This window comes from Silurus meridionalis, chromosome 6, assembly GCF_014805685.1.
Source record: "Silurus meridionalis isolate SWU-2019-XX chromosome 6, ASM1480568v1, whole genome shotgun sequence".
NCBI classification, from domain to species: Eukaryota; Metazoa; Chordata; class Actinopteri; order Siluriformes; family Siluridae; genus Silurus; species Silurus meridionalis.
In genome coordinates, this window is record NC_060889.1 from 3,886,337 (window position 1) to 3,895,591 (window position 9,255).

Consider the following 9,255-nt stretch of genomic DNA (forward strand, 5'->3'; position numbering starts at 1 on the left):
CAACTCCGCCAGCCTCCAATTAGCCAGAGTGAAGTTTGTTAGATGAGCCTTCGCTCAGTCCAGGAAGCCAGTCGACACCGAGGTGGAGAGAAGACCTCGGCGAGAAATAATTGGGAAGACGATTGGACGCCAGTTTTTTTTGTTTGTTTGTTTTTGTGTGTATGTGTATGTGTGGTAGTATTTGTTTTTTAACTAGGGTTATGTCAGATTGTGGAAATGAATGCACCCCACATCAAACAGAAATACATCAAATTAAGGATGTTTTTTTTCTTGGTGTTTAGCTTTTTTATTTTTATTTTTTTTATCATTTATTTACATTTTTTATTTGAAGTAAATATGAATACAATTAAATTATATAAATGTCAAAAAAATATTATTTAATAATTATATTTAAAATAATATTTGTTTTATTAATTGTATTATTAATATTATTTACAATAGAATAGAATATATATTATATAATTAAGTATTATTATTATAATTATTATTATTATTATTATTATTAATATTATCAGTTCTTTTTTAAGAATTTCAATCCTAGAAAAAGAAAAATTGTAGGATGCCAACATGTGGAGGGGAGTTGGTTGCTTAGTGGTTAAGGCATTAGACTTCGGATCCAAAGACGGTAAGTTATACCAGTCACACCAATCTGCCACTCCTGGACCCCTGAGCAAGGCCCTTAACACCATAGCTACTCAGTATGAATGAAATAAATGTAAGTCACTCTGGATAAGGGTGTTTGCCAAATGCCATTAATATTATACAATGGTATTCATTTTGCTTAAAAACTGGATTGAACCCATTTCAAAAGCAACTATTAAATCTATGGCCATTAAGTTTCATTCAGTGGTCTCTCTGGAGAAACCCTTTAAACTTTAAACTTATGACCTTTAACCCCTACAACCCAAAGTTTTTCTATATAAGGGTTTCATGTAGAACCCTGTAATCAAGCTAAGGACACTTAACTATCCAAATAATCCTTGAGGAAGTTTCTTTTTTCCCCCTCTCAAGAAGGCATGTTCTTAATTAAGTAAGGCAAGCCGAGCTCCCTCCTGAAATGAAGCACATGACAAATAATTCTGACTAGCGAAATCAGCAGTAGAGACAGCAGGGTTAGTCATGAATAACACAAAAACTATTAAAATATTCAGAAGAAATCGGCAAAAAATTGGTGTGTTTTTTATAGCGCAGACACTAAGACACTAAAGTGACAGCAGGCTGCAGGGGTTCAAGTTCCCAGCATGGACTCCGCCGTGGGTAATCCTGTCTAACATGCATGCAAATCCCATCTCTACACAAACACAATGGCTGGCTTGTGTACGCCGCTGCCACAATTAAGCCCAGGGGAGAGGGGGGGCCTGAGTTCAGACACGGTTCTGCTTGTTTGGCATCAAGAAATGGAGATTCACTAAAGGAAAAAAGATTTCATTTATCCAATTAGACAGCCTGCCATCCTGCTCTCAAGTCAGGATCACGTTCACTTCGTACGGCCTTGTTGTTAAGTGATATCTTCGATTGATGTGCTTTAAAACCTGAAGGTAAGTTGTAGCACCAATTCAAGCGAGTTTGTACGTCTGGGTTTCGTCTCTGCGATTAAACCCCAACTCCCGATCTCTTCCTCGATCCCCTTTCAGCCAAATGCCTGCATGTTTGCCATTTTCTCTTCCATTCAGACCCCAGCGGGAGGCCACAATAGCCCAGCTGGGGGTTTTCGTCCCAATTTGCTATTGTTTATCACCATTTCGCATTCTCCCAGGGACACAGCAACCCCGCCACCTCAACCACCACCACCAGCACCACCCCCAACTGCCCCTTTGGCACCCTTAGCCACAGCTTTGTCACTCTCAAACCAACGATACTCCTTTGAGGTTGCTTCTCATATTCCCTTTCCTTCTATCCTTTATTAAAACGGGGGCTTTCAAGTTCCTATGTGTGCTAACTCATTTCTCATGGGCTGATGGCCCGGAGGAGGGACAGCTCCCAAAAAGACACCTTTTTTGTTCCTGGACGTAAATGATGCCTGTTTGAGAAACGACAATGCAGCTCTGTCTCTGATGGGCAATAATGTGGTATAGAAATCTATATTTAAACCACAGCGCTGTTCAATTCTCCATTATGTGGTCGATTCATTTTCTTTTTATAACATCCGCTCTGATAGTCTTTCTGGCTGCATGGCAAATCACAGGTTTATATAGTAGCAGCAGTCATTCATAGGAAATTGTATAGTGGAAGAGGTCTCCAGTGCTAGCTGTTTGTTATAGTCGAAGTAACGCCGCAAATTCAACATGGGAAATGTCTTGAGAATGAGGATCTTCATAAACTTCAAGAGGAATAATTGTTTTATAAACATTAAATGCAACAAGAAATGGTGTCCTCTACCATTTTGCTGTAGTATATAAGGAACAATGATTTATTGGCCATCGTTTCAGGGAAACCACCTGTATAGAGAGGATTAGTTGATAATCACTAAAAATATTTGTCTATCTTCTGTGGAAACGGACCACCAGGACCAGCACTGATCAGATTATTATTTGACTGATGGACCATTCCTAGAACAGCGGTGACACTTGCTAGTGTGTACCGTCCACATGGTTCACCTTTGACGTCTTCAGAAGGACATCAGCAATCGATATCTATCATTTCCTGTTTATCAAGAAAGTCAATAATCTTGGCTTATCAGCCACATGCCATTTTGGGCCGGTGCATGAGCAGCACAAGATTTACAGTATTTACAAATCACCTGATTCCAGTTAGAGTCAAAATAATTAAATTTCCACATGAATAAATGAAGGTCACTTCCATCTGACCTCAACTTCCTTCTTAATCAAATCTTCTATCCCTTGCAACGGTAACTTCATTTCCAACCCCAGGCCTGCTGTTTATGACCTCACTGTGGCATGATAGCATGACGGACAAATGTCGAGCTTCTAATTGAGATGGTCCTGTCCTTCCTGAATTTCCGTCTTCATTTGGAAACTCTCGAAAGATTGACGCCGTTAGGAAACAACCTCTTTAGGTTTGCATTAATGTGTAGCAAATATTACACCAGCTTAGTTGTCCAAGTTATCTCTTCACTCATTGATGGTGGTCTTGGAGATTTGCTTCATGCAATACAAATGGTAATGTTCAAAATAAAAAAATAAAAAAATTGGCATCTCCCATCCTCCCCTTGCTTCCCTTTTCTATTCTTTCCTCACTCTCCCTCTCCATCATTCTGTTCTTGCACTCCGCCTCCCTTGTCAAGACTCTCCTTTTGTTGACATCAACCGGGCATCAATGGCCTCTTTGTGCGCCGGAGTGTTTTCACTCCAGCAAATCTGATTAAAGGGAGACCTCAGTGGTGTGTTCATGCCAGAGCTTTGATGGGAGTTTCAGCAGAGGAGCAAAGGATAATTCGGTCTACCACAGTGTTGGTGCAAACGATATAATCAATCCAGTCTGGAGTTGCCAAGGTGTCACTTTCAAGATCTGGTTTCCCTGAGTAAAAAAAAATAATTCTTTTTTTTCTTTTTCATCATCTTTCTTTCTACAACTTTTTTCATGGACGTCCAAATGTTGTTGAGGAATCTGGAGGTTAGTTCTCGAGGGCTGATGCCCCCAAATTAAAATGCTGTTCTGGGGGGAAAAAATGAAAGTCTTTTTTACGGAGGTATGAAAGCACGTTCCGCATCAGTCCCGACTTGAAGTCCTTGGCGATTTTGCCTTCACGCTCTGCTCTGCGATTTGTTTAAGTGAACGCCGCGGGAGGCCGAAATGCAATCCTACCATCTGTTTCTCGGCGCGTCATAACTTCATAATTTCATCCTCTGGTGGCGTCTCCGTGCCACTCCAATACCTGCGGCTAAATCGGCCTTTTCTTTTTGTCTCTCACTCCTTTTCCCTACACACAGAGCATAAAGGAATCCTGGAGCGATATCAGGCCCGGTCCCCATATGAGAGACGAGCCGACAGGATTGTGCAGTTGATTTGCTGCAAACTTGCACCTGGTGCACCACCGTTCTTGCTGCTCGGAAGTTTTTATCTGAGCTAAGGTGCTAAACCCCCAGTGTGATGGCGCCAAGAAGTCCTGGGTCTTGATTAATATCATGACACATCTGCTTGGCTGATTTTGAAGGTTGCACCGACACCCTCGGGGGGATTCGCTGAGGCCCAGCTGCTGTTTGGGTGGCCTTCCCACACTCCATGGCACAGAACTTTCCTGTTACAACCAACAAGTAAACAAAAGCAAGATCAGTGATGCCGCTGTGGATTTCCTGGTCGTCGGCTTTCCAAAAATGTCAGTGGCCATCACATCTTAGGCAAAACAATTTTGAATTAAAGGTTGAGGATGGAGAAGAGACCCTCTGGCTTTACGCTTAGAAGTATTACAATTCTGTTGGGGTTTTCAGATGTCTAAAGGCACTGCACAAGCATTTTATATGACAAAAATCTTCAAAGAGTCTGATAACAAAATAAGGTCCCATACTTATATGTACTTGATGTGTACACATCAGTCTTTTGGAAACTTTATGATGAAACCACCAAAGAATAATTAATTTGATGTTGTTTTGGGAAATTTCCAGGAACTGCTTTTAGATTTTCTTTTAGATTCTTCATCTTTTTAAATAAAAGAAAGGCTTCCAGATCAAACCAAAAGCCTCGATTTGTAGCTATTTCTTAAGGTTAGTGTTAAATTAACATGTGTGGGGTTTTCTTCTCCCATGGCATGTATCCTTAATCTGGTATAAAGATAAACAATATACTGTATATGCTAGGAATAAAACAATTATTAGGCCAACATTCAGGTGTTTCCGTCAGAATCATCCAAGTACCTGCTGAAATTAGCTAATGATATGTAAGGAATAAAACATTAGGATTGTGCCATAGCACAATGATGTGTCATAGCAGCACTGCAACTAGAGACTCCTTATATAAATGTTAAATAAAGGTCTGGCTACTGTCAGCTGCTGTTACAGAAAATAAATCAACACCTTTTAACCAATCAGACTCAAGAATCCAGTGGTTCAGTGGCATGCATGTGTCATCAATTCCGATCTTGTCTCAGCGGTTAGACAAACACCCTCCAGGAAGACCGAGGCATGCTGGGAATCCATCTTCTGCTAAGTCTGAATGGCCACAAGGCCCAGGTCAGAAAAACATAGAGAGGGTGATTAGAAAGGGTACTGTAAAAAAACTTCTAATCACCCCCCAGCACCTGCAAAAATATTTTCTGTTGTTCTTATATTCAATCTGAGGCAGCTGCATAAAATGATGTTCTCGAATAAGCCACATCTCCATTTATGAGCAAACTCAGAATGGAAGTTAGTACGCCTTTAAAGGGTAATGGCTTCCAAAAAGCGTCGTAAAAAAGGTTAAACTGCCTATCAGTGTCTTCTTCAAGATGCCACATGTCACTGTGACATTCACTGATTTTAATCAACCAAGAAGGATGTGACAGGCACCAGGCTTGCTTTAAAATCTGACCCCCGAAATACTTCTCCGCTTTCGTAACAAACTGTTTTCCCCGTAAATGGATAACAGCGTGAACTTTGTCTCCTCTAAAAGGTTTGCGACAGCACAGCTTTCAAGGCGTGCAGCAGTAATTTTTTCTCTTTTTTTTTGTAACTGGTGTAACTCATTAAGATCTTAAAAACCTTGCAAAAGGCAGGCGGTTGGTCACTCTGAAGCCCAGCTCTCCCTCCTTGAGTCCGTCTCCTTCCTCCAGTTGCCATAGCAACCGCTCAGCGAGGACAGGGGCATCGCCGCGACGCGGCCCTTAGCAAGCGATCAATCACGCCGCTCCTTTCTCGTGCTTCTTAATTGCTTCTTGGACCGTCTTTGCAAAAACGTCACACGCCGGGCCCGACTGATCCGTGCCATCGATTTGTTTTAATGCGTTCCGAGCGTCAACGCGGAGGCCCTAAAAGCGTGAATCCGCCCCTTGATTACATTTTAGTGGAATTTTCTACTCGATTTGAAAGTGACCCCAGCCTCAATTTAGTCCAGAAGCTCCAGAGCATGAGTCTATATTATGGTGCTTAAGCCTCGGCCAGGGAAAGGCGGGTAATTTATAAGCAGTAACATATACCGATTTTTTATTTTCCTTTCATTATCATAAAAGTGACTGCTCTACTGCACTATATTGCAAGTGCATTAGCAATAATAAAAGAAGCAAAATCAGCCTGCACATTTCTTTTTTTTAAATCTTAGATCGGGCCTGGTGGAAGGGATGGCAGGGAAAAAAGGGAGGGGGAAGAGGTTTGTGATGATTTGCATGACTTCTAGGTGAGGTAATCCGTGGCCCTTCTCAGCCGTGTGATTGCGCAGGCAAGTGGTGGCAGATGTCAGCCATGGACGGAGGAAATCAGGTACACGACGGGAAGGAGGAAGGGAAAAGAAAACAAGAAAATGGGGGAAGGGCTGGAAAGGAGCTGGAAGGGGGGGAGGACATCGAGCAGGGACTCGCATGGCATTTTCTAGCAATTTCCTCTGGGCCGCTTCCAAAGGCCACTTGAGCGTAAAGTCGCTTTCGAATTCCACATGGTGGTCCTGCTAAGCGCTGGTGGCCGTATTCGACTACTTAAAGGATCCTCCTGTGCCCATCCTGCCTTCTACTGTATGTCGACACCAGTGGATAATGTATGAGGTCCCTGCTGGGCTCTTTTTTCCCCCTCTTTTATCCCTGCCGTTTCACTGCCTCCCTCCGCTGATTTACTGCTGCTCTTTGTTGGCAGAAACTCTGGCAAGAGGTCCTGAACCCCCACTCACCCCCCCATTCCCCCCGTTCAATCCCATCAGCAAACACAGAGGGACTCTAATCTCCTCTTTGAGCCCCTCTCCATTCACTTGGTGCCTTGGGGCGGGCTGCGTTGGGGTAACAAAATCGCACCGCATCCACCACTGGATCTCAGACATCGGTGCTCACTACCACTTACAGGCGAACAGTTTTGGAGGAGGTCACCATTCAGCTGGGGAAAGTCACTCAGTCATTCAGGCGGGGCAGTGCAAAATCGGCCGAGCTTCGCTGGGTGTTTAAGTGGGCCATAAATATAAATCAGCTATTAAGCAAGCCAAAGGCTGTTCGGGGGTCAGCGGATTCGATTCCACAGCTCCAGGCTCAATGGGTGCAGCTTGAGCCGTGAGGATTTGGAGGCACCCACATAATTCTATACTACCTTCTCAAAAATAAGGGAATAAAACTGTACTTTTTTATTGACAATCAAGTGGTACCATGGACCTTTTACCTGTAACCATGAATACACTGAAGCATACCACTGATGTACATTATAGGTACCAATCATGTATAGTACTGCTTAATTTCTGAGACGCTACATACTTTTATTTGTATCCGTAAAAAAAAAATAAATCACATTTACTCCCACTCTGCACAGTCCCCTTATAAGTGGGCAGCAGATTTTCAACCTTTACCATTTCGTTCTTTCTGATATCGCCGCTGGGAAATCTCATAATCACCTCAGCGCAACATGCAAAGTGCAAAGTGAGCGCCGGCACTCCGAGACTTTCCGAGCCCTCGTGCGATGCATTAGGGAGCTATAGGAAGGGGAAAGCCGAAGCATGCTGAGCGAGACGCGAGGACGGTGCCTGCGTTGAGTAGGTGGAGATCAGCGAGACCGAACTTACTTTCAACATTCCTAGACAGAGGTGCGGGTCGAGGCTGTTATCTGGAGGCGTAATACGAACTGGAACAGAGCTGTGTGAATGTTCATTTAATGAATCACCCAGTCCCTATACTTGCTTTCTCTCTTTCTCCCTCTCCCTCTGAGGCAATAGTGTGTTGCAGCTATCTGCAACGGTGTGTGTGTGTGTGAGTATGAATGTGCGAGTGTGTAAGCCTGCAGTGTCTAATTGGAATCACAAGTTTTCCAGCAGACAGTTGAGAAGCACATATTGACAGCGAGGACTTGCACAGCTAGCAGATGAATCCTGGCTGTAATGCGTTTGTACGAATGTTCAGCTGTACCTGTCTTTCTGTTGTCACACACACACACACACACACACACACACACACACACACACACACACACACACACACACATACACACAATCTATCTCTGACAGTGCCCTGCAGTGTTTAATGAGGAGTCTTGCATTGTGATTATTACAGCACATTTGGACCAGGCTTTCTCTTGCTCGCTCTCTCTCTTGCTTTCTTTCTTTCTTTCTTTCTCTCTCTTCTTTTCTAATTCCTCCCTCACGTTTGTTCCTCGCCTCTCCCTCTTTCTTTCTCTCTCTCTCTACTGATGAGGCAGCGAGAACGGAGGCGACTGCAGGCCCAGCAACCCCTGGGCAAATTGCTATGCCAGTTAAAAGAGTCCGACGCACACCCGACTCCGCTGCCAAGCTGTTCTCGCCACGTTCAGCGTAATTGGTGAGATCAAACGCGCCTTTGTGCGAGCGCGGGGAACGAGGGTCTGCTCGCTTAGGGACATACGACTGGGGAAATCAGCCAGACGAGCCGGAGCGCCTCTGATCACGCTGACAAAACCGCTTCCAGAGTCCACGCGTACACCCCAACGCGCGTCACTTTGATTACCTATGCAAGGTCTATTATATATAAATAATCCTCAACGCTGCCACTGTCTTATCGGATACCAGTTCATATCAATGCGCCTGTTCTAACACGTTAGCATTTCCATAGTAACAAATCTACAAGCAGACTTGTATGAAGGCACTCATCGTTATGGTGATGTTTGCTGGATTTATAGGCGTCTCCAGTGTCAGTGCTTTTAAATTGGTTTTCAACCACGTTTTCTAAAGTGTCACAGGGGACATACACCGATCAGGCATAACATTATGAGCGGTGAAGTGAAGAACACTGATGATCTCTTCATTGTGGCACCTGTTCGTGGGTGGATTTATTTAATAGGCAGCAAGTAAACATTTTGCCCTCAAAGTTGACGTGTTTAAAGCAGGAAAAATGGGCGGAATCAAGGATTTGAGCGAGTTGGACAAATTGTGACGTCTAGACGACTGGGTCCCCGAATCTGCAGATCTTGTGTGGTGTTCCTGGTCTGCAGTGATCAGTATCTAGCAAAAGTGCTCCAAGGAAGGAACAGTAGTGAACCGGCGACAAGGTCGTGGGTGGCTGAGGCTAATTGACACGTGGGGAGCAAAGGCTGGTCCGCATGATCCGATCCAACAGATGACCTCCTGTAGCTCAAATTGCTGAAAAAGTTCATGCTGTTAATGATCGAAGGGTCTGGACTGTTTAGGCAGCAAAAGGGAGACCAATGTCATAATGATATGCCTATATAA